Genomic DNA, 27,843 nt, shown 5'->3' with positions numbered 1-27,843 from the left:
AGAGAGGATGTACCCTAACCCTAGTGTTGAGAAGAGGGGGTGTACCCTAACCCTAGTGTTGAGGATAGAGGGTGTATCCTAACCCTAGTGTTGAGAAGAGGGGGTGTACCCTAACCCTAGTGTTGAGGATAGAGGGTGTATCCTAACCCTAGTGTTGAGAAGAGGGGGTGTACCCTAACCCTAGTGTTGAGGAGAGAGGGTGTACCCTAACCCTAGTTTTGAGGAGAGAGGGTGTACCCTACCCTAGTGTTGAGGAGAGAGGGTGTACCCTAACCCTAGTGTTGAGGAGAGAGGGTGTACCCTAACCCTAGTGTTGAGGAGAGAGGGTGTACCCTAACCCTAGTGTTGAGGAGAGAGGGTGTACCCTAACCTTAGTGTTGAGGAGAGAGGGTGTACAATAACCCTAGTGTTGAGGAGAGAGGGTGTACCCTAACCCTAGTGTTGAGGATAGAGGGTGTACCCTAACCCTAGTGTTGAGGAGAGAGGGTGTACCCTAACCCTAGTGTTGAGGAGAGAGGGTGTACCCTAACCCTAGTGTTGAGGAGAGAGGGTGTACCCTAACCCTAGTGTTGAGGAGAGAGGGTGTACCCTAACCCTAGTGTTGAGGAGAGAGGGTGTACCTTAACCCTAGTGTTGAGGATAGAGGGTGTACCCTGACCCTAGTGTTGAGGATAGAGGGTGTACCCTAACCCTAGTGTTGAGGAGAGAGGGTGTACCCTAACCCTAGTGTTGAGGAGAGAGGGTGTACCCTAACCCTAGTGTTGAGGAGAGAGGGTGTACCCTAACCCTAGTGTTGAGGAGAGAGGGTGTACCCTAACCCTAGTGTTGAGGATAGAGGGTGTACCCTAACCCTAGTGTTGAGGATAGAGGGTGTACCCTAACCCTAGCGTGTGTGCACTGAATGTAAATACCCAGACGGTGTGCTCTGCCTGCTGTTTCCATGGCCGTGACACAAACACAGTGGGGGGGTTCCAGGGGCCCCGGACGGAGCCTCTCTGAAGGGCCCTCATCCTGAGGCCAGGCTTCGTTAGGGAGCCACTGGGCCCACTGGGTGGTTCTGATTAGAACATACCTGGCAGTTTGAGCTACTTGGGCTGGGCCGGCCTGGGATCACTCCTAACTGGTTTTGGCGCTTTGCTGTTAGGCCTGGGCCGGGGATGGGCTGCTGCTGTGCCCTGCCTATTGGCTGGGGTTTTGGACGACTTAGGGGGCGGAAAGGACTCTTCCGGAACCAGTGAGGTGGATGATGGGGTCAGCGACCTTGGCATGCAGCAGAGGAGGGAAAGAGGGAAGCAGAAGGAGGGGGGATGTACAATTAGGTGGAGGACTGGGGCTATTTCGGGAGCCATGGATTCTATCGTAGACACACACACACACACACACACACACACACACACACACCGTACTGTGGCCTACATGACCAGGTTACAGGTAGACGATAACAAGAGTAAATCCACTTACATAACACACATAGTGCACAAACTGAATGGGGGCAGACTATTCAATTAATGTCGGGAAGCCTCCCTCTAATAATAAAGTGCTGCTTTGTCTAAAATGACGTCAAAAGGGGTGTGGGGGGATCAAGTCGTACTCCAAACGAGCTGATTGGCCCTGCGGGACCAGAGGTCAGCAGATCAAGCTATTTTTAGGAACGATCAAAGTGCCTGAAATAAAAATAGTGCTGCACGGGCCCTCTGGGTAGCGTACCTGTCTATCAGGCTTATAGCGGGCTGGGAATATGAGCAGGGGAAACGTTTGATGATATTTCGAAAGGCGCAAGTAATGACCGAAATGTCTTTAGCTGCCAGCGGGGCGGACACAGTGTGATGTTAGGCCTTTGGTTAGGCTGCGGAGAGGAATGGTTATCCCCCTGCGCGTGGCTGCTGTTCACTGGACCAGTAAGTGGAAGGACTAGTCTAAGGGCTACTACTACAGGGACATATTAGGGATCTACTGTCCCAGTCATGTGGGATGGTGCAGCTACAGTTTAAAGGCCTTCCATAGACCTCATGGTATGGTCATCTCTGGCTAGCAGTAGCAACAGAGACTAGGGCTAAACACAACTTTAAATAGGTAAATACATTTGAGAATTTTCACTCTTCAGTTAGTTTTCAAGATCGTAAGAATTTGCCCGGCCCAATTCACATGAGGCAGACAAGCCCACAGACAGAATTCATTCATTTTCAATCTGCTGGACTAAGATAAGTATATTAACACAATTCGTAATGCGCCAAACAAACCTGAGTGAAATTATCTGTCCAACAACACAAGAGGTTCAGAATCAGTTCTTTACTCTCTCCTCCACAGTGGTGGAGAGATGAGGGGGTGGAACAATGGAGAATTGAGGGGGGATGGGGGGGTGGAGAGATAAGTGGGGATGAGGGGTGGAGAAATGAGGGGGATGAGAGGTTGGAGAGGTGGAGAGATGTGAGGGGGTGGAGAGATGTGAGGGGGTGGAGAGGTGAGGAGGGATGAGGGGGTGGAGAGGTGGAGAGATGAGGGGGTGGAGAGGTGGAGAGATGGGGGGGTGAGGGGGTGGAGAGGTGGAGAGATGAGGGGGAGATAAGGGGGTGGAGAGATGAGGGGGAGGTGAGGGGTTGGAGAGATGAGGAGTGAGAGGTCAGGGGGAGATAAGGGGGTGGAGAGATGAGGGGGAGGTGAGGGATTGGAGAGATGAGGGGTGAGAGGTCAGGGGGAGATGAGGGGGGGTGGAGAGGTGAGGGGGTGATAAGGGAGTGGAGAGATGAGGGGGAGGTGAGGGATTGGAGAGGTGAGAGGGAGATGAGGGGGTGGAGAGATGATGGGGTGGCGAAGTGGAGAGCTGATGGGGGGATGAAGGGGGTGGAGAGGTGAGGTTGAGATGAGGGTGACCACCGGAACCCTAGATTAGCCCTGGTGGTGAGTCATTAGGACAGCTTTCATGTGGACAAGGAGGGCTGATGTGAGATTGCAGGAGAGGTCAGAGAGCAGGGGTTTAGAGTCAGAGGTCACACCACAGTGTTGTGGTGGTGTCATTCAGGGTTTCCTGTTTGGTGAGTTCTACAAACGCACTGCAGTAATCCCACTGTGTCGTGGTGGTGTCATTCAGGGTTTCCTGTTTGGTGAGTTCTACAAACGCACTGCAGTAATCCCACTGTGTCGTGGTGGTGTCATTCAGGGTTTCCTGTGTGGTGAGTCCTACAAACGCACTGCAGTAATCCCACTGTGTCGTGGTGGTGTCATTCAGGGTTTCCTGTGTGGTGAGTCCTACAAACGCACTGCAGTAATCCCACTGTGTCGTGGTGGTGTCATTCAGGGTTTCCTGTGTGGTGAGTTCTACAAACGCACTGCAGTAATCCCACTGTGTCGTGGTGGTGTCATTCAGGGTTTCCTGTGTGGTGAGTTCTACAAACGCACTGCAGTAATCCCACTGTGTCGCGTGTTCAAAGAAGGAACAGAACGAGCATCTATGTAATCAATCAAATTTAATCAAATGTATTTATGAAGCCGTTTTTACATCAGCCCGAAGTCACAAAGTGCTGTACAGAAACCCAGACTAAAACCCCAAACAACAAGCAATGAAGATGTAGAAGCACAGTGGCTAGGAAAAACTCTAGAAAGGCAGGAACCTAGGAAGAAACCTAGCGAGGAACCAGGCTCTGAGGGGTGGCCAGTCCTCTTCTGCTGGTCATCTATGATCTTATTCATTATGTTATAAAAGGCCAAACTGATCCTAGATCAGCACTCCTACACTGAAATGTCTTGTGAATATGAACCCTAGTCTGAGCACTCCACCTGTCAGAGACACCAGGACCACGGTAGTGGTCAGGAGGGAGAACACGTCCTGAATACATCCATACTATCAGATATGCAGATATAGGACTGCTAAAAAAGTTAGGACCTCACTTGATGTTTGTGTAGATGTGGTCAGGTTCTTTCCCATATACGTAACATATCCTGACAGAAACTAATGTCTCAGCATTGGGTGATGATTTGCATGTCAGCACAGACACGGTGCTTTGAAGAAAAGGATATGCAAAACAACCCGGCTCCTTTTTATATTTAGGACATTTTACCATTTGACATGAGCGTCTGAGTGAAGTCAGACTTTCTGATAAGTCAGACTTTCACCCTAACAAGCTACAGTGTCCAGAAGAATGGTTCAAAACAACAGTCATATCTCACTCTTTTCATTTCAGAGGCAAAAGGACATAGCTTGAAGCTGACTGACAGATGTCTATCAGTATTGGAAAATGTCATGCCATGCTTTCAGGCTTTTACAGTATTTCTTCAAATCAAGGTTTCCCCCCTGACTCAGCCTTGTCTCATAGACTAGATGTAAAATAGTATACAATTAATAATAATAATGATGATACGAAATGCTCTGAGACCAGGATGCCTGACTAGGGTAACATGCCAGCTCTATATCAGGGTTCAGGTTTTCAGGGTAAACATTGCAGATGCCTGAGAGCAATTCATATTGTGGATGTTTGCGTTAAAGGTAGTCTCAGCGAAATGACGTTGATGCGAGCAGCACTGCAGATATTGAGATGAGCGAGACGCAAGACTTCGCTCTAGCACAGTCACACACTGTATCTGCGCATGTACACGGGTTCGCCTCACCCTGTTCACAGCGTGGTAGCCAGGGCACCAAAACAGTGGAGAAGTTGAGCCTTAAGCTTCAACGCTCTCAGTTGTTGCAGAAATTGACCCTCTATGTTGTTTACTTTCTGCATCTACGTCATATCGCTGAGTCTGCCTTTAATGCATGAACACACTGCACGATCACCACCTGTATGTATCACCATGTGTATTTATTTCTTTATTTTTATTTAACCTTTATTTAACTAGGCAAGTCAGTTAAGAACAAATTCTTATTTACAATGACGGTCTACCCCGGGCCAAACCCGGACGATGCTGGTCCAACTGCGTGCCGCCCTATGGGACTCCCAATCACGGCCGCTGCGCCACTCGGGAGTAATGGTGAAGTTGCCCCTAAACGCTGACCTTGGGTCAGTTTTGCATTTCTCCCACTAATGGTTAGGATTAGGGGAGGGGAAGCTGATCCTAGATCTGTACCTAGGGGAAACACTGTATCATCCCGGCCTGGAGTTATCGCCACCACACTCTCTAGCACTAGAAGATATGGTTGTAATTGGCCCGTTTAGCACTATGCACAGCTGAATATTGGGTTTGTAATGCTTTTATAAAGCTTTTGCATGGCCACTGGTTGCTACGGGTTTAACCAAGCTACACTTTAAAGAGAGATCTTCAGATGTATTTGGAAGATGGGCAGGGGCTCTTTCAGGAGGTTGTTTGTTCTACCATTGGGGTGCCAGGACAGAGAAGAGCTTTGACTGGAATGAGTGGGAGCTGGCCCCTCATTGGGGTGGAAGCAGTGCTTAATTTGTAAATTGGGAGGTACCTGAACAACAGGTTAGCAGGAGAGGGGAGTGACCTGGGGGGCTCTGAGTTACCAGAACGCATGAATAAAAAAAATCCCCTTTTTAATAATTAATTGCATGAATTATCATTGCTTTTGCTTAAGTAGCATAGAGCAGTAGAGGCACTTGCAGAAGTTGCACACATGGGGATCCTTTTTTGTAGTCTAGGGTCCAGGAAAATGTTTGCCTTTTATAAATGCATTTCATGTGATTCTACATCATTTTAGATGACTGGAGACTTTAGCAGAATCTTTTTTAATACTTCACAAATGATCGAAATGACAGTCAGTCTACATTGACACTGACAAACTGAGAATCTGAGATCAATAAAAAACGACCTTGTCTTGAATCCATCAACAGCCTAGTCCTGGGTGTGTGGAGGAAATTATAGTTTTAAAAAAGCTTTCCGTTTCACTTCCTCACCCAATAATGCAGCAGCTCACTCACCGGGGATGGCCGATGTGCTCATGCCAAAAGATTATCTCTCTTGTTTAACTTTGTCAAACAAAGCTGTTTGCTCAATAGTCCTATTTGGAAGTTGATATCTTGATAGCCTACAGACAGATTCTTCTTCTCTTATCATCAGGATCCATTTTCTTTCCAAACTGCGTTTTCACGTGATTGTATTTGAAATATTGTGAAAGGCCTGTTTTGGCTGCATGCTCTTCACTGACAGATTTTCAGCGGTTCATGACTGTAGGCATGCCTTTTGACTGGGCTACACACAATCCACAGCCAGGCATTTTTTAAATAAGCTATTTATCCTCTGTGACTCATTTATAGTCCTACACCTGGTGTACTATTCAGAATGAGAGCATGTATTTCTGAACAGACAGCAGTAATTCTGTAACTTTGGAAAATGTATTTCAATTTATCAGGGGTGCTGCGGCACCTTTCCCGTGGCTATGATTCTTTAAGGAAATGAATGACGAAGTGCAACGCTGGAGAGATGAGAGTTGCAGGCTCATGTCTATCAGAGCAGGGAGAGGGAGAGAGATCATAGAAGGTGAATCTCATTCTAGTTCTGTGAGAGATACAGGCGCGCTTCTCTCTCTCACCACAGCAATGGCCACGCATTGTTCTATAGTCTATAGGCTACAATGTTACACAAACCCTAAAGCCGGGCCGGCACAACACTTATCAAATCTTACAATGTCAGGCAGATTTTCACATAGAAAATTGCTTTTATTATCATTTTTAAATTGCAAATAGTGACAATTATTGTTCATGCCACGAGAGGTACTGGATCCTGGAAAACGGGTTCCAGAACGAAACAGTCCAGAACTGAGAGGTGACGGATCCTGTTCAAATGAAGCACTGAGTGGAAGGGCCAGAGGTGGCAGAACAAAGTGCTCGGGTTGGGGTGTAGGGTTTGACCATAGACTGAAGGTAGGGAGAGGCGGTTCCCCTTGCTGCTCCATAGACAAGCACCAGGGTCTTGAACTGGATGCGAGCTTCAACTGAGACCCAGTGGAGGGTGTGAAGGAGTGGGGTGACGTGGGACAATTGGTAGAGGTGTGTGTTTGGGGGGAGGGACCCAGGATGACATGTACTGTAAAAGCACACCTGTGACAACTGCTGATGCAAACATGGCTTTATAAATCATTTTGATTGATTGGTTGATTGACCCACCCAATGATGGCCTCTTTTGCCTGTAGGACAGAGACCCTGGAGTCCAACAGACACCATTTGAGGTACCAGGCTGGGTGAAACAGAAACACATCACATGAATGACAACAGCCAGATGTGACATACCTGTGTGCCTAATACGCTTTCCAGAACCTAACCACATAGTTGTACTGCTACAGTATAATTAAAACATATATATATATTATTTAACCTTTATTTAAATAGGCAAGTCAGTTAAGAACAAATTCTTATTTACAATGACGACCTACCCCGGCCAAACCCGGCGAATCGAACCAGGTACTGTAGTGATGCATCTTGCACTGAGATGCAGTGCCTTAGGCCGCTGCGCCACTCGGGAGCATAATCATGGTATATCACTGGGAGATAGGAGATAGAGATTATAGGAGACATACAATGAGTGTTCAAAACATTAGGAACACCTGCTCTTTCCATGACATAGACTGACCAGGTGAAAGCTATGATCCCTTATTGATGTCACTTGTTAAATCCACGTCAATCAGTGTAGATGAAGGGGAGGAGACAGGTTAAAGAAAGACGTTTAAGCCTTGAGACATGGATTGTGTATGTGTGCCATTCAGAGGGTGAATGGGCAAGACCAAAGATTTAAGTGCCATTGAGCGGGGTATGGTGGTAGGGGCTAGGCGCACAGGTCAAGAACTGCAAAGCTGCTGGGTTTTTCACGCTCAACAGTTTCCTGTGTATATCAAGAATTGTCCACCACCCAAAGGACATCCAGCCAACTTCACACAACTGTGGGAAGCATTGGAGTCAACCTGGGCCAGCATCCTTGTGGAACGCTTTCGGCACCTTGTAGAGTCCATGCCCCAATGAATTGAGGCTATTTTGAGGGGAAAGGGGGTGCAACTCAATATTAGGAAGGTGTTCCTAATGTTTGTACACTCGGTGTAATTTATAGGACATGTATATTATAGGAGATATTGATTATAGGAGAGATTGATTATAGGAGATATTGAATATAGGAGATAGATTATAGGAGATATTAAATATGGGAGATAGATTATAGGAGGTATTGAATATAGGAGATATAGATTATAGGAGATATATATTATAGGAGATATAGATGATAGAATATATAGATTATAGGAGATATAGAATATAGGAGATATAGATTATAGGAGATATAGAATATATAAATTATAGAAGATAGAGATTATAGGAGATGTAGATTATAGGAGATATAGATTATAGAAAATATAGATTGTAGAATATATAGATTATATATAGAAGATATAAAATATTGAAAGTATAGACTATATAGATTATAGGAGATGTAGATGATAGAAGATATAGATTATAGGGGATATAGAAGATATAGATGATAGAAGATATAGATTATAGGAGATATAGATTATAGAAGATATAGATGATAGAATATATAGATTATAGGAGATATAGATGATTGAAGATATAGATGATAGAATATATAGATGATAGAATATATAAATAATAGAATATATAGATTATAGGAGATATAGATTATAGAATATATAGATTATAGAATATATAGATTATAGAAGATATAGATTATATGGAGATATAGATGATAGAATATATAGATGATATAATATATAGATTATAGAAGATATAGATGATAGAAGATGTAGATTATAAGAGATATAGATTATAGAATATATAGATTATAGAAGATATAGATTATAGGAGATATAGATGATAGAATATATAGATGATATAATATATAGATTATAGAAGATATAGATGATAGAAGATATAGATTATGAGATATAGATTATAGGAGATATAGATGATTGAAGATATAGATGATAGAATTTATAGATTATAGGAGATATAGATGATTGAAGATATAGATGATAGAATATATAGATAATAGAATATATAGAGTATAGAAGATATAGATTATAGGAGAAATAGATTATAGGAGATATAGATGATAGAAGATATAGATTATAGAAGATATAGATTATAGAATATATAGAAAGAGATATAGTATTGATATATTATGTAGGAGATATAGGGTCATCCAAACCCTTCATTTATGCATGGGAAATAAAGTAAAACCCATAAATTACACAATAAGTACTCTTTTATAGTATCTCTCTTCAAACATAAAATGCATCATTAAACACACTTTGAATTGAGCTGTGTAGGATGGGACAGATTGACAAGCTCCTAACATTCACCTCCAGACATGAAAGTGCACCTGTTATACTGCCCCGTTCAATTCAAGCCAACGCAAAGGAGCAGTAGTGAAAACTAAGCTAGGGTCAATAGGAAGAGCAGCAAAGTAGCCGATTTAAAGGCAAACTTTCTTTCTCATGGGGAGGGAGAAAGGGAGAGGCAATTCAAGCCTCTTTTGGTCTCCCTCCTTGGCAGGAAATCGAATAAAACAAAGAGGGAATAGAGCGAGGTGATTTACCAACATGTCTTGACATCAGAGTGGAAATAAACCAGAGCTGCTGGAAACAGGTTGGCCTGGAGGAGAAGAGGGTGGTTATTACACACGTGGCTCAGAAAGCACGGCGCAACACTCTCACATCACAGAGACATCACAACTGGAGCTGGCCTGGGAGGCACACTGCCTGTAGCATACAGTACACAGCTGCTGCTTGGCCTTGTCCTGTATATGGAGGACCAGGAACTGTGAATACACGCCAGCTGATGTCATAAAATACTTAAAAGTGTTTAAAAAAGTGTTGAACTTTTAAGTGTTAAAGTGTTGAGATTTAAAAAGCAGAGTGTAACGTGACTTGCTGGCAACACTATGGCTTGTTATTCTGGAACTGTTGACATGAATGACCTTTCTCTGAGAAAGAGAGAGAGAGAGGGGGGTGGAGAGGAAGAGAGAGTGAGACAGAGAGAGACAGAGAGACAGAGAAAGAGAGAAAGAGAGAGAGAGAGACAGAGAGACAGAGAGAGAGACCGAGAGAGACAGAGTTGAAGTGAGGTTTTGACCTTACATTAGGTTGCATGCACGGTACTCCATCCTGCTCTAACACTCTCTCCTTCTCCAAGTGCTTAGCCACTCATGTCCAGACTCAAAATGTAAACCCCCTCCAAGAACAGCAACAGAGCAGATCCAATCTCAACGAGCTGTAATTTAAAAAACGTCTCCCCTGGAAAAACAACAATAAATTTGCGAAGGCCTTCAAAAGAGCCGTCTGTGCTCTTACCTTTTTGTACATAAAACAAAAGTACCGCTTGTTCTGAGACCACTTCAATCGCTCCCCCCTACGATGGAAAACACATCTAACAACACACTGAGACAAAGACCATGAGATGTAGAGAGAGAAGACAGGAGAGGGAAGAGAGAAAGGCCTCCTTTGAATTTGATTTATGGAGGATTTTATGGTATCAGACTAGGAGGGCTGTTGACTGAACAAGCACTTTCATTTTTTAGGCCTGTGTGTGTGTGTGTGTGTGTGTGTGTGTGTGTGTGTGTGTGTGTGTGTGTGTGTGTGTGTGTGTGTGTGTGTGGTGTGTGTGTGTGTGTGTGTGTGTGTGTGTCAGGCTTGCAGCAGTGATGTCTTACTGTGGTGTTTTGTGTGAGAGAGATAGAGAGACAGTCAGAGAGACATTCAGAGAGACAGTCAGAGAGAGGTGACCAAAAGAGCACCATGCCAGACAGTGACGAGCGTTGGAACAACATCACTCCTCATTTGAGGTCCTCCAGATGAAAGAACACACGTATGTCCTAATATGTACACCATACATGTAGCATGTCGTCTTTGTGTGATGTCTGATGTTGCATGTATGTCCCAATATGTGCACTGTGCTGACTTCTGAAGACCGCTGGTGCCACTTACCCTGATCCACCAGGATGAACTGGGGGTGAATCTCAAAAGTATTTTCCTTGAATTCTTACTTCCTCTCTCCTTGCCTCCGTCTCAAAATGACAGAGGGAAGGGTGGGGAGAGAGAGGGAAGTGTGGGGAGAGAGAGGGAAGCGAGGAAAGAGAGAGGGAAGTGAGGAAAAAGAGAGGGAACTGAGGAAAGAGAGAGGGAAGCGTGGGGAGAGAGAGGGAAGTGAGGAAAAAGAGAGGGAATTGAGGAAAGAGAGAGGGAAGTGAGGAAAGAGAGAGGGAAGGGAGGAAAGAGAGAGAGAATTGAGGAAAGAGAGAGGGAAGCGATGAAAGAGAGAGAATTGAGGAAAGAGAGAGGGAAGGGAGGAAAGAGAGAGGGAACTGAGGAAAGAAAGAGGGAAGGGAGGAAAGAGAGAGAGAATTGAGGAAAGAGAGAGGGAACTGAGGAAAGAAAGAGGGAAGGGAGGAAAGAGAGAGGGTAGTGAGGAAATAGAGAGGGATGTGAGGAAATAGAGAGGGACGTGAGGAAATAGAGAGGGATGTGAGGAAAGAGAGAGGGAAGTGAGGAAATCGAGAGGGAAGCAAGAGGGAAGCGAGGTAAGAGAGAGTGAAGCGAGGAAAGAGAGAGTGAAGCGAGGAAAGAGAGGGAATTGAGGAAAGAGAGAGGGACGTGAGGAAAGAGAGAGGGAAGCGAGGAAATAGAGAGGGAAGCGAGGGAAGCAAGAGGAAGCGAGAGGGAATTGAGGAGAGAGGGAATTGAGGAAAGACAGAGGGAAGCGAGGAAAGAGAGAGGGAAGCGAGGAAAGAGAGAGGAAAGAGAGAGGGAAGCGAGGAAAGAGAGAGGAAAGAGAGAGGGAAGCGAGGAAAGAGAGAGAAGTGAGGAAAGAGAGAGGGAAATGAGGAAAGCATTGGATGAGAACATCAAAGGAGAACATCACCAATGCTTCCCTCTGAGGATTTGAGGAAGCAACGAGAGAATACGTGAGGAATCAAATAAAATATTTTTGAAATTCACCCACAGGAAGTGACTATATGCAGGACACACTGCTTTCATCCATTGGATGACCAGCTACACCAAAAGCTTGGGTGGATATTACAATTTTACACTCCATGGTCTGAGGAGACTCAGAACAGGAAATCAATGGGATACAACCAATATCCTGCATCCTGATTCTGGCAAGAGGGACAGGGCCAGGCCATGACTGAGTGACCCAAGAGAAAAGGCCAGGTGTCCCCAAGGCACAAGACAAGCCCTCCTCCCGCCAGTACTGATCCTGCCCACCAATGGCTTCATAAAGCTATGACCCTCAGGCACAGTGATCTTAACCAGTGGTGTGTAAAGCTGGGTGGGATGGAAGGGAATGGGGGGGGGGGGGGGGGGTAGATGGATGAGGGGATGGATGGGATGATGAGGGATGAGTCCTGGGTAGACAATAGCTGCCGGATCATGAGACTTCAATATAAAGTTGAAAGGGAATATTTATAGTTTGAAAACAAAAACATGTGGAGGGACATGGTGCTCTATAGAAACAGAGGTATGGGCAATGGAACCATATGGTATAAAAAACCCATCAGATTATATGTCTGGTCTGTTCACATTGACTGGTTTGTATCGTGTCATACAGTACACCAAAAAACTGTTAACAAAACAAGTAGCGATTATCTTAATCGTAGGAGTGATAATGCAAGGCAACAGAAATGTGTTTTCGTTTTAGGACCTCTAAAGTGCACTGCTGTTTTCTATTTTCTGGTCTGGATGAAGGCCCTTCCAAAGGCCACAGCTCTCAGCAGAGACATGCTGCACAGTGATGGGATTATATGTATCAACTAATAAAGAGAATACAACGAAGCACAAATGTTCAGACACACCCCCTTACTTATTTCATCTTCTGTGAGGTTAGGGGGGAAATGTTACCGTCTTTTAAATCAAAACATGCCGAACCCCTCCATGTGGAACTCTGACGAACACACAGAGAGAGAGAGACATACACACAGACAGGAGGGAGACCTGAGTTGTGGATATCTCAATTGAAGAATGATTTGGGCAGGGACATACGTCGATTAATTGTCAAAGTAAACATAGACGTCTCAGAGAGGAATTAGTGAGTGACGATAGCCTTTTTAGTGGTGGATGATGGAAAAGTAGTTTGATGGTTTGGTTTGAGGTGATACCCCTTGGTGGTCAGCAGAGCATCAACAAGTTGCTCCCACATTACATACACAGTGAATCATCCATCTTTCATAGACGCCACCATTTTGATGCCAACATTAGCATAATATGTCTGCGATGGCTGGGTTGGACGGGATGACAGGGATTGTGGTTGATGGGAGAACTGTTGAGTTGACATGTTTTTACGTTTTAGTCATTTAGTAGACGTTCTTATCCAGAGCGACACACAGTAGTGAGTGCACCCATTTTCCTACTTTTTTCCTACTGAGATTGTGAATATAGCAGGCAAATTGGAGCGGGTAGTCGCACTTCGCTTCGCTCCACAGGTAATATTACGTTTCATTACATTACAACGGTTTGATTTGTTTGATCTGAGCAATTTTTTCTTAGCTACCTACATAGCCGTCTTTGTATCAAAGATAATTGTGTAGTTTAGAGTAATTATCGAGGTTAGCTAGCCAGCCAGCTGTTTTCGTCCTCCTAACTTAGTCAACACTGCTAGCTAGCCAACTAGCCAACTTCTACCGACTAGCAGCACTGTAGAAACTATTACATTACAACGGAACGACTTGATTAGTGTAGTGCTAGCTAGCTACATAGTTGTCTTTGCTGTCTTTGTATCTAAGATAATTGTGTAGTTTAGAGTAATTATCGAGGTTAGCTAGCCAGCCGCGCCGCGACGCCGTTGTCCAGACTCCAGACTTAGTCAACACACCTAGTCATCATCAAACCCACTGCTAGCTAGCCAACCTTTACTGACTAGCAGCACTGTAGAAACGAATGCATTACAACGGAACGATTTGACTAGTGCAGTGTTAGTTGTCTTTGTCATAGTTTGATAATTGTGTAGTTTAGAGTAATTATCGAGGTTAGCTAGCCAGCTATTTTCGTCCCCCGCGACGCCAGTTTTTCCAAACCTAGCCAACTATTACCGACGAGCAGCATTGTAGAAACTAAATACATTACAAAGGAACGTCTTGATTAGTGCTATGTTAGCTAGCTACATAGTTGCTTTTGTATCATGATAAGGTGTAGTACTGAAACTATCGAGGTTACCTAGCCAGCTACACGTTCAAACAAAGTCAACAACGCAGCCACTGCTAGCTAGCCTACTTCCCCAGCCAGCTGTACTGTATCATCTTCGTCATTTTAGTCAATAAAATTTTTGCAACGTAAGCTTAACTTTCTGAACATTCGAGAAGTGTAGTCGACTTGTCATTCCAATCTCCGTTGCATTAGCGTAGCCTCTTCTGTAGCCTGTCAACTATGTGTCTGTCTATCCCTGTTCTCTCCTCTCTGCACAGGCCATACAAACGCTTCACACCGCGTGGCCGCTGCCACTCTAACCTGGTGGTCCCAGCGCGCACGACCCACGTGGAGTTCCAGGTCTCCGGCAGCCTCTGGAACTGCCGGTCTGCGGCCAACAAGGCAGAGTTCATCTAAGCCTATGCAACCCTCCAGCACCTCGACTTCTTGGCACTGACGGAAACATGGATTACCACAGATAACACTGCTACTCCTACTGCTCTCTCCTCGTCTGCCCACGTGTTCTCGCATACCCCGAGAGAATCTGGCCAGCGGGGTGGTGGCACTGGAATCCTCATCTCTCCCAAGTGGACATTCTCTCTTTCTCCCCTGACCCATCTGTCTATCTCCTCATTTGAATTCCATGCTGTCACAGTTACCAGCCCTTTCAAGCTTAACCTGTTAGGGCTAGGGGGCAGTATTGACACGGCTGGATAAAAAACGTACCCGATTTAATCTGGTTACTACTCCTGCCCAGTAACTAGAATATGCATATAATTATTGGCTTTGGATAGAAAACACCCTAAAGTTTCTAAAACTGTTTGAATGGTGTCTGTGAGTTTAACAGAACTCATATGGCAGGCAAAAACCTGAGAAGATTTCATGCAGGAAGTGGCCTGTCTGACAAGGTGTCGTTCTTCTTGTCTCTGTTTTTTGAAGAGTGAGGATCTTAGCTGTCCCGTGACACTTCCTACGGCTGCCATAGGTTCTCAGAAGGCGGCAAAACGCTGAATCGTGGCTTTGCAGGCTCTGGCTGAAAAAAAGTAGCGCGTTTGGGTAGTGGCTGGTTACAGTACTGTGAGACTCAGGCTCGTGCCCGCGTCGACCGAAAGCTTTGTTTTCTTTCCTCTGTTTAGCTAAATGGACATTCCCGGTCGGAATATTATCGCTTTTTTACGAGAAAAATGACATAAAAATAGATTTTAAACAGCGGTTGACATGCTTCGAAGTACGGTAATGGAATATTTAGATTTTTTTTGTAACGAATTGCGCCATGTGCGCGACCCTGATTTACCATTTCGGATAGTGTCTGGGACGCACGAACAAAACGCCGCTATTCGGATATAACGATGGATTATTTTGGACCAAACCAACATTTGTTATTGAAGTAGCAGTCCTGGGAGTGCATTCTGACGAAGACAACAAAAGGTAATCAAACTTTTATAATAGTAAATCTGATATTGGTGAGTGCTAAACTTGCCGGGTGTCTAAATAGCTAGCCCGTGATGGCTGGGCTATGTACTTAGAATATTGCAAAATGTTCTTTCACCAAAAAGCTATTTTAAAATCGGACATATCGAGTGCATAGAGGAGTTCTGTATCTATAATTCTTAAAATAATTGTTATGCTTTTTGTGAACATTTATCGTGAGTAATTTAGTAAATTGTTAGCGAATTCCCCGGAAGTTTGCGGGGGGTATGCTAGTTCTGAACGTCACATGCTAATGTAAAAAGCTGGTTTTTTATATAAATATGAACTTGATTGAACAAAACATACATGTATTGTATAACATAATGTCCTAGGAGTGTCATCTGATGAAGATCATCAAAGGTTAGTGCTTCATTTAGCTGTGTTTTGGGTTTTATTGACATATATGCTTGCTTGGAAAATGGCTGTGTGGTTATTTTGGTCTATGTACTCTCCTAACATAATCTAATGTTTTGCTTTCGCTGTAAAGCCTTTTTGAAATCGGACAACGTGGTTGGATTCACGAGAGGTTTATCTTTCAAATGGTGTAAAATAGTCGTATGTTTGAGAAAATTGAATTGTGCTATTTTAGTTGTTTTTGTATTTCGCGCCATGCGATCCCATTGGCTGTTGGCTAGGGGTTCCGCTGGCGGAACGGGGTTCCGCTAGCGGAACGCCTAGATGTAAGATTAAAGGCCCTGTGCTGTCAACAACCTGATTCTACTGTGGTTTCTATATATTTTCACACTATGAGGTTACAACAATAGCGTGAAAATGATGATAATGCCCTTTTAGTGTAAGAGCTGTGTGAAAAGACTGCCATCTGTTTTGGTGGGATGGAGTTTTGGCCTGCCTGGTGATATTCTTGGTTGAGAAATTGCTATTTTCTAAGAAGCAATTGTTGGTTTTTTTTGACAATTTTAATTGAAAACATTCACAGTAAGGAACTTAATCATTACCCAGAAATGATTTGATATTGAGATAAAAACTGACCTTTAAAAGGTAGTGAACTAACTATGTAACATAGTTGATAGAGATGATATCTGATAGAGATGATGATTAACTCTTTATATGTACAGTGATAGAGATGATATCTGATAGAGATGATGATTAACTCTTTATATGTACAGTGATAGAGATGATATCTGATAGAGATGATGATTAACTCTTTATATGTACAGTGATAGAGATGATATCTGATAGAAATGATGATTAACTCTTTATATATAGAGTGATAGAGATGATATCTGATAGAGATGATGATTAACTCTTTATATGTACAGTGATAGAGATGATATCTGATAGAGATTATGATTAACTCTTTATATGTACAGTGATAGAGATGATATCTGATAGAGATGATTAACTCTTTATATGTACAGTGATAGAGATGATATCTGATAGAAATTATGATTAACTCTTTATATATAGAGTGATAGAGATGATATCTGATAGAGATTATGATTAACTCTTTATATGTACAGTGATAGAGATGATATCTGATAGAGATGATTAACTCTTTATATGTACAGTGATAGAGATGATATCTGATAGAAATGATGATTAACTTTATATATAGAGTGATAGAGATGATATCTGATAGAGATGATGATTAACTCTTAGTTGATAGAGATGATATCTGATAGAGATGATGATTAACTCTTTATATATACAGTGATAGAGATGATATCTGATAGAGATGATGATTAACTCTAAATGTACAGTGAATGCAACAATGTGTTGGTTAGTGTTAATTAATGTTCAACTGTTTACAAAAAATGGTCCCCTATTCCCTACAGAGCCCTGTGAGCCCTGGTCAAAAGTAGTGCACTATATAGGGAACAGGGAGCCATTTAAAAAAAAAAGTTTTTACACCCTCTAGCTTGTGAATGAAATATCTTCAGGGTAGGACCCAGCTGACCCAGGTGCAGAAGACGCCAACAGGACATGTACACCGCTTTTTGAGGTTAGGAAACGTTGTGTTGGCTGACAGTAGCTCTATCTTCTTCCTCCATCTCGCCTGGTTGGAGAGCTATATTCACAACATCAGGATGAAGGCCAGATGCTCACCAACAATGTAATAATAAAGCCATCTCTGATACTGAGAGGGGAAACAGAACCTGTCCACCTACAGCTGAGTAAACCCTTTCAATCTTAAAGGGTACAGACAGGATTTTTGAGATGGGAAAGCTCAGAAAATGTGGTAGTGATAGAGACGGACAAACATGGTAACGTTTGAATGGCAGACTTCCTTTTGTTGTCTCACTATAGCGTTTGAAGTCCGGCGAGAGGGAGACCAGAGTGAAATCGTAGCAAACTGTCTTCAATTTCGGCACTTTCTAGGGCTGATAACATCTCCTGGGCGAGATTCACAGAGGACTGAGCCTCTCTTCGACAACATTCTGTGGGCTACCAACTTCTAAACGAAACGTGCAGTGGAAAACTGGTGCCTTGTCTTTGCGGAGGATCTCACATTGTCTCCTTGAGCCAGTTGTGTGGTAGCTCTCAGCAATAAGATAAGCTCAGGGCCAGTTTCCTCCGCTGCCTGTAAATATGGCCTAATCACCCGGCAGTGTGACTGCGGAGGCAGATGTTGTGATGGCGCTCCGCTCCGCTGCAGTCACTCTGTGATCGGTTTGCATGTTTACTCAGTTTGCATTCATCTGTGCTACGTCCTTTCCCCAATTGTAACCAGTCGCCAGCCTAGAGTCTGCTGGCGTTTTACAAAGCCCGGCCTCTTCCAGCATGTGGAAACCATGCTCTTTGGCCTTTGTGTATTTCGTGACTGCACACAAGCAAATAAAAACAAGTGAGGATGTATGCATGAGCTGTACACAGAGGAGAGAACTGGGCACTGGATCTAAACAGAGGAGAGAGGGAGGGAGAGTACAAGGAGAGTAACATAACGCTATACTTTGATCTGCTAATTACTGTGGAAAATAACCTGGCAGACAACAGGGCTTTTTACGTTTTACAGCATTACCCACATTTTCCACCTTAAACTGACAAATCCTCTCAACACTAAACAATAATACAAACGTTTTAACAGAAATGCAACAGGTGTATTCCTGTAACGTGCATATTGTTTAGGAAATGACTCAACCATCCACCCATTCATTACTACATCCACCTCTTTAAGAGAACATTAACGCAGTCAATCCAACAGAAGATCCAACAAATGACATTACTGAATACACTTAGTAGCCTTAAAAGAAATTTACATCTGATCTTCCTGGAGTCAAAGCAGATAATATATTTAAATATTATATTTCCCACGGGGGACCAGTACGGAAAAAAAAAATGTATGAAATGTATGCATTCACTACTGTAAGTCGCTCTGGATAAGAGCGTCTGCTAAATGACTAAAATGTAAATGTAAAAGAAACAAATGACATAGTATGAACCATTATAAAACCTTTCTATTTTTGATCCTGGGTGTCGTGCTGTAACTCTTGAACTGTTACAGTGAATGAGGCTGTCCTAATATGGATACCGTAAACTGGCAGTTTTATCTTGCGAAGACTTTTGTGGTCCTATGACACATAACTACCTGCACCTTGGTGATGCCTTTAATTACAGCTAGAGGAGCAGAACAATAGAGCCTGGGCTGAGTGGATGCTGTCACCTTTAATGAGGGGCTTGGTGAAAAGCGGGCGGCCGCGTCGGCGCCACCAAAGGACTGCTTCCTCCATCCACCTCCATTGGACCACAGTGGTCCCGCAGGGATTTGATGGGCCCAGGGAGTGCACTCAGCACAGACCATCAGTCGCCCACCGCGAGGGGTTGTGGTGGCTGCGGTGACATCAGTGGCTCTCGCTGTGTGAAAGGGGGAATGGAGAACACAGGGTGACACGCCGCACCCCGTGTGTTGAGGGAGAGGTCATAGGCTAACCGCAGTAGCACTGAGCAGGGTGCCGTGGAGGGAGTGGTCGTCTGTCAACACTGCCCACTGGGGCACACAAAAGAGGGTTCAACACAGTGAGAACCAAGAAGACCAGGAAAACCCCGACTCACCAGCTGGTGCACTCTCTCTTTTTTACTCTCGCTCTTTCTCTCTCTCTCTCTCTCTCTCTCTCTCGATCTCTCTCGCGATGTGTAGAGAGAATAGACTACTCTAAGACACAATAATAATAACACGTAGTTCTACTTTGAACAAAGACACACAAATCCACATGCCAATGACAATGACATGTTACACAAGGGGGAAAACAATGACAACCGTGAAGTCCAGGCCCTATATTTAAGAGAGGGAGGGTACATGGGCTCACGGTTTCACATGGAGTACTCCGCCCCCAAACCTCATTCCAATTGCTTTGATTCTTTATTCATCCTCCTGCTTTCTTTCCTCTCCCCCCACCTCCCTCCACCCTTAAGGCCAGCTGATGGAAGCTCTTTTGTCCACCAGCACCCAGGCAACAACATCAAAGGGTTGCCGGGTGGAAATGCGGAGTGGCCGAAAAACAAAACAAAACCAATAAACTGGAAGAAGTCCCAGAGGGGATGGGAGATATTCTCAACAGGACCTCAGAGAAAGGAGCTGGAGAAATAATGAAGGAGGAATGAATAGGAGAAGAGAGAGAGAGAGAGAGAGAGAGAACGAGAGAGAGAGAGAGAGAGAGCGAGAACGAGAGAGAGAGAGAGAACGAGAGAGAGAGAGAGAGAGAGAGAACGAGAGAGAGAGAGAACGAGAGAGAGAGAGAACGAGAGAGAACGAGAAAGAGAGACAGACAGAGAGAGAGAGAGAGAGAACGAGAAAGAGAGAGACAGACAGAGAGAGAGAGAACGAGAAAGAGAAAGAGAGACAGACAGAGATAGAGTAACAGAGAAAGACAGAGTGAGAGTAACAGAGAAAGACAGAGAGAGAGTAACAGAGAAAGAGAAAGAGAGAGTAACAGAGAAAGACAGAGAGAGAGTAACAGAGAAAGAGAAAGAGAGAGTAACAGAGAAAGAGAGAGAGTAACAGAGAAAGAGAGAGAAAGCGTAACAGAGAAAGAGAGAGAGAGCGTAACAGAGAAAGAGAGAGAGAGCGTAACAGAGAAAGAGAGAGAGAGCGTAACAGAGAAAGAGAGAGAGAGTAACAGAGAAAGAGAGAGAGAGAGAGTAACAGAGAAAGAGAGATAGAGAGAGTAACAGAGAAAGAGAGAGAGTAACAGAGAAAGAGAGAGAGAGAGTAACAGAGAAAGAGAGAGAGTAACAGAAAGAGAGAGAGAGTGTAACAGAGAAAGAGAGAGAGAGTGTAACAGAGAAAGAGAGAGAGAGTAACAGAGAAAGAGAGAGAAAGCGTAACAGAGAAAGAGAGAGAGCGTAACAGAGAAAGAGAGAGAGAGTAACTGAGAAAGAGAGAGAGTAACAGAGAAAGAGAGAGAGAGAGAGTAACAGAGAAAGAGAGAGAGAGTAACAGAGAAAGAGAGAGAGAGAGTAACAGAGAAAGAGAGAGAGTAACAGAGAAAGAGAGAGAGTAACAGAGAAAGAGAGAAACAGAGAGAGAGAGAGAGAGTAACAGAGAAAGAGAGAGAGTAACAGAGAAAGAGAGAGAGTAACAGAGAAAGAGAGAAACAGAGAGAGAGAGTAACAGAGAAAGAGAGATAGAGAGTGTAACAGAGAAAGAGAGAGAGAGTGTAACAGAGAAAGAGAGAGAGTAACAGAGAAAGAGAGAGAGAGTGTGACAGAGAAAGAGAGAGAGTAACAGAGAAAGAGAGAGAGAGAGTAACAGAGAGAGAGAGAGAGTAACAGAGAAAGAGAGAGAGAGTGTGACAGAGAAAGAGAGAGAGTAACAGAGAAAGAGAGAGAGAGTAACAGAGAAAGAGAGAGAGAGTAACAGAGAAAGAGAGAGCGAGAGAGGAAATACTAGCAGTAGCACATCCTGTAACAGGCTCTTTAACTGTCATTAGTAACACATTCATCATCATCATTACCGAACACACAAAGGTGAAGGGTTATCCTCAGGTTAATGATAACAATAAACACAATGACCAGACCCACATTCTACTATGTGTACACCGCCATTATGCTGACTGCTTTGTTGGTGATCATCAAAGCTCATTCTAGGAGATGGTGAAAGACCTGACTTCACTGTTCAGCACAGTTTCCTCATTCACTGGGATCTCAATAGGGGAGTAGCAACTGCTACACAGACCGTTTCACTCACTCTCTGCTGTGGAACAAAGTCATGGTTCAGGAATGAATACAACACTAACTTTGATCTAGGTGACATCCTTGAAGCTAAATGAGAGCTGATGTGTTTACAGCCAGTCTGGCTATTCTAGTTCTGTGCTCCACCAACAGCAACGCCAGTCGACGCAGTGTGTGTGTGTGTGTGTGTGTGTGTGTGTGTGTGTGTGTGTGTGTGTGTGTGTGTGTGTGTGTGTGTGTGTGTGTGTGTGTGTGTGTGTGTGTGTGTGTGTGTGTGTGTGTGCGTGCGTGCGTGCGTGCGTGCGTGCGTGGGAGCATGCGTATGTGCGTGCGTGCGTGCCGTTGTGTGTGTGTATGTGCGTGTGTGTGTGACAGAGAGAGAGAAAGGGTGTGTGTGTGAGTGTGTGTGTGTGTGTATGTGTGTGTGTGTGTACGTTCGTGTGTGCCTTTCATCCCTATACCCAGTGGGAACCCTGTACTCTCATGTGGCGTGACAACACGCAACCTCTAAGGCTTTGTACCCACAAAGTACCCTCCACCACAACAACACTGTCTCTACAGACTGGGGTATCCTCCACCACAACAACACTGTCTCTACAGACTGGGGTATCCTCCACCACAACAACACTGTCTCTACAGACTGGGGTATCCTCCACCACAACAACACTGTCTCTACAGACTAGGGTATCCTCCACCACAACAACACTGTCTCTACAGACTGGGGTACCCTCCACCACTATGACACTGTCTCTATAGACTGGGGTATCCTCCACTAAAACAACACTGGCTCTACAGACTGGGGTACCCTCCACCACAACAACACTGTCTCTATAGACTGGGGTATCCTCCACTAAAACAACACTGTCTCTATAGACTGGGGTACCCTCCACCACAACAACACTGTCTCTACAGAGTGGGGTATCCTCCACCACAAGAACACTGTCTCTACAGACTGGGGTATCCTCCACCACAACAACACTGTCTCTACAGACTGGGGTACCCTCCACCACAACAACACTGTCTCTACAGACTGGGTTACCCTCCACCACAACAACACTGTCTCTACAGATGTGTTACCCTCCACAACAACAACACTGTCTCTAAAGACTGGGGTACCCTCCAACACAACAAAACTGTCTCTATAGACTGGGGTACCCTCCACCACAACAACACTGTCTCTATAGACTGGGGTACCCTCCACCACAACAACACTGTCTCTATAGACTGGGGTATCCTCCACCACAACAACACTGGCTCTACATACTGGGTTACCCTCTACCACAACAACACTGTCTCTACAGACTGGGGTACCCTCCACCACAACAACACTGTCTCTACAGACTGGGGTACCCTCTAACACAACAACACTGTCTCTACAGACTGGGGTATCCTCCACCACAACAACACTGTCTCTACAGACTGGGGTATCCTCCACCACTATGATACTGTCTCTACAGACTGGGGTATCCTCCACAACAAACAACACTGTCTCTACAGACTGGGGTATCCTCCACCACTATGACACTGTCTCTACAGACTGGGGTATCCTCCACCACAACAACACTGTCTCTACAGACTGGGGTACCCTCCACCACAACAACACTGTCTCTACAGACTGGGGTACCCTCCACCACTATGACACTGTCTCTACAGGCTGGGGTATCCTCCACCACAACAACATTGTCTCTACAGACTGGGGTATCCTCCACCACTATGACACTGTCTCTACAGGCTGGGGTATCCTCCACCACAACAACACTGTCTCTACAGACTGGGGTACCCTCTAACACAACAACACTGTCTCTACAGACTGGGGTATCCTCCACCACAACAACACTGTCTCTATAGACTGGGGTACCCTCCACCACTATGACACTGTCTCTACAGACTGGGGTATCCTCCACCACAACAACACTGTCTCTACATACTGGGTTACCCTCCACCACAACAACCATGTCTCTACAGACTGGGGTATCCTCCACTAAAACAACACTGTCTCTACAGACTGGGGTATCCTCCACCACTATGACACTGTCACTACAGACTGGGGTATCCTCCACCACAACAACACTGTCTCTACAGAGTGGGGTATCCTCCACCACAAGAACACTGTCTCTACAGACTGGGGTATCCTCCACCACAACAACACTGTCTCTACAGACTGGGGTACCCTCCACCACAACAACACTGTCTCTACAGACTGGGTTACCCTCCACCACAACAACACTGTCTCTACAGATGTGTTACCCTCCACAACAACAACACTGTCTCTAAAGACTGGGGTACCCTCCAACACAACAAAACTGTCTCTATAGACTGGGGTACCCTCCACCACAACAACACTGTCTCTATAGACTGGGGTACCCTCCACCACAACAACACTGTCTCTATAGACTGGGGTATCCTCCACCACAACAACACTGGCTCTACATACTGGGTTACCCTCTACCACAACAACACTGTCTCTACAGACTGGGGTACCCTCCACCACAACAACACTGTCTCTACAGACTGGGGTACCCTCTAACACAACAACACTGTCTCTACAGACTGGGGTATCCTCCACCACAACAACACTGTCTCTACAGACTGGGGTATCCTCCACCACTATGATACTGTCTCTACAGACTGGGGTATCCTCCACAACAAACAACACTGTCTCTACAGACTGGGGTATCCTCCACCACTATGACACTGTCTCTACAGACTGGGGTATCCTCCACCACAACAACACTGTCTCTACAGACTGGGGTACCCTCCACCACAACAACACTGTCTCTACAGACTGGGGTACCCTCCACCACTATGACACTGTCTCTACAGGCTGGGGTATCCTCCACCACAACAACATTGTCTCTACAGACTGGGGTATCCTCCACCACTATGACACTGTCTCTACAGGCTGGGGTATCCTCCACCACAACAACACTGTCTCTACAGACTGGGGTACCCTCTAACACAACAACACTGTCTCTACAGACTGGGGTATCCTCCACCACAACAACACTGTCTCTATAGACTGGGGTACCCTCCACCACTATGACACTGTCTCTACAGACTGGGGTATCCTCCACCACAACAACACTGTCTCTACATACTGGGTTACCCTCCACCACAACAACCATGTCTCTACAGACTGGGGTATCCTCCACTAAAACAACACTGTCTCTACAGACTGGGGTATCCTCCACCACTATGACACTGTCACTACAGACTGGGGTATCCTCCACCACAACAACACTGTCTCTACAGACTGGGGTATCCTCCACCACTATGACACTGTCTCTACAGACTGGGGTATCCTCCACCACTATGACAACACTGTCTCTACAGACTGGGGTATCATCCACCACTATGACACTGTCTCTACAGACTGGGGTACCCTCCACCACAACAACACTGTCTCTACAGACTGGGGTATCCTCCACCACTATTACACTGTCTCTACAGACTGGGGTATCCTCCACTAAAACAACACTGTCTCTACAGACTGGGGTACCCTCCACCACTATGACACTGTCTCTATAGACTGGGGTATCCTCCACCACAACAACACTGTCTCTACATACTGGGGTATCCTCCACCACAACAACACTGTCTCTACATACTCGGGTACCCTCTAACACAACAACACTGTCTCTACAGACTGGGGTATCCTCCACTAAAACAACACTGTCTCTACAGGCTGGGGTACCCTCCACCACAACAACACTGTCTCTATAGACTGGGGTATCCTCCACCACAACAACACTGTCTCTACAGACTGGGGTACCCTCCACCACAACAACACTGTCTCTACAGACTGGGGTATCCTCCACCACTATGACTGTCTCTACAGACTGGGGTATCCTCCACCACTATGACACTATCTCTACAGACTGGGGTACCCTCCACCACAACAACACTGTCTCTACAGACTGGGGTATCCTCCACCACAACAACACTGTCTCTACAGACTGGGGTACCCTCCACCACTATGACACTGTCTCTACAGACAGGGGTACCCTCCACCACCTTGACACTGTCTCTAAATACTGGGGTATCCTCCACCACAACAACACTGTCTCTACAGACTGGGGTATCCTCCACCACTATGACACTGTCTCTACAGACTGGGGTATCCTCCACCACTATGACAACACTGTCTCTACAGACTGGGGTACCCTCCACCACAACAACACTATCTCTACATACTGGGGTACCCTCCACCACTATGACACTGTCTCTACAGACTGGGGTATCCTCGACTAAAACAACACTGTCTCTACAGACTGGAGTATCATCCACCACTATGACACTGTCTCTACAGACTGGGGTACCCTCCACCGACAACAACACTGTCTCTACAGACTGGGGTATCCTCCACCACTATGACACTGTCTCTACAGACTGGGGTATCCTCGACTAAAACAACACTGTCTCTACAGACTGGGGTACCCTCCACCACTATGACACTGTCTCTATAGACTGGGGTATCCTCCACCACAACAACACTGTCTCTACATGCTGGGGTATCCTCCAACACAACAACACTGTCTCTACAGACTGGGGTATCCTCCACCACAACAACACTATCTCTACATACTGGGGTACCCTCTAACACAACAACACTGTCTCTACAGGCTGGGGTATCCTCCACTAAAACAACACTGTCTCTACAGACTGGGGTACCCTCCACCACAACAACACTGTCTCTACAGACTGGGTTACCCTCCACCACAACAACACTGTCTCTACAGACTGGGGTATCCTCCACCACAACAACACTGTCTCTACAGACTGGGGTACCCTCCACCACAACAACACTGTCTCTACAGACTGGGGTATCCTCCACCACAACAACACTGTCTCTACAGACTGGGGTATCCTCCACCACAACGACACTGTCTCTACAGACTGGGGTATCCTCCACCACAACAACACTGTCTCTACAGACTGGGGTACCATCCACCACTATGACACGGTCTCTACAGGCTGGGGTATCCTCCACCACAAGAACACTGTCTCTACAGACTGGGGTATCCTCCACCACAACAACACTGTCTCTACAGACTGGGGTACCCTCCACCACAACAACACTGTCTCTACAGACTGGGTTACCCTCCACCACAACAACACTGTCTCTACAGATGTATTACCCTCCACAACAACAACACTGTCTCTAAAGACTGGGGTACCCTCCAACACAACAAAACTGTCTCTATAGACTGGGGTACCCTAAACCACAACAACACTGTCTCTATAGACTGGGGTACCCTCCACCACAACAACACTGTCTCTATAGACTGGGGTATCCTCCACCACAACAACACTGGCTCTACATACTGGGTTACCCTCTACCACAACAACACTGTCTCTACAGACTGGGGTACCCTCCACCACGACAACACTGTCTCTACAGACTGGGGTACCCTCTAACACAACAACACTGTCTCTACAGACTGGGGTATCCTCCACCACAACAACACTGTCTCTACAGACTGGGGTATCCTCCACCACTATGATACTGTCTCTACAGACTGGGGTATCCTCCACAACAAACAACACTGTCTCTACAGACTGGGGTATCCTCCACCACTATGACACTGTCTCTACAGACTGGGGTATCCTCCACCACAACAACACTGTCTCTACAGACTGGGGTACCCTCCACCACAACAACACTGTCTCTACAGACTGGGGTACCCTCCACCACTATGACACTGTCTCTACAGGCTGGGGTATCCTCCACCACAACAACATTGTCTCTACAGACTGGGGTATCCTCCACCACAACAACACTGTCTCTATAGACTGGGGTATCCTCCACCACAACAACACTGGCTCTACATACTGGGTTACCCTCCACCACAACAACACTGTCTCTACAGACTGGGGTACCCTCCACCACTATGACACTGTCTCTACAGGCTGGGGTATCCTCCACCACAACAACACTGTCTCTACAGACTGGGGTACCCTCTAACACAACAACACTGTCTCTACAGACTGGGGTATCCTCCACCACAACAACACTGTCTCTATAGACTGGGGTACCCTCCACCACTATGACACTGTCTCTACAGACTGGGGTATCCTCCACCACAACAACACTGTCTCTACATACTGGGTTACCCTCCACCACAACAACCATGTCTCTACAGACTGGGGTATCCTCCACTAAAACAACACTGTCT

Source organism: Salmo salar, chromosome 03, assembly GCF_965601325.2.
Source record: "Salmo salar chromosome 03, fSalSal1, whole genome shotgun sequence".
In the NCBI taxonomy this organism is placed as follows: Eukaryota; Metazoa; Chordata; class Actinopteri; order Salmoniformes; family Salmonidae; genus Salmo; species Salmo salar.
Note: the sequence above shows the minus strand (reverse complement) of the source record.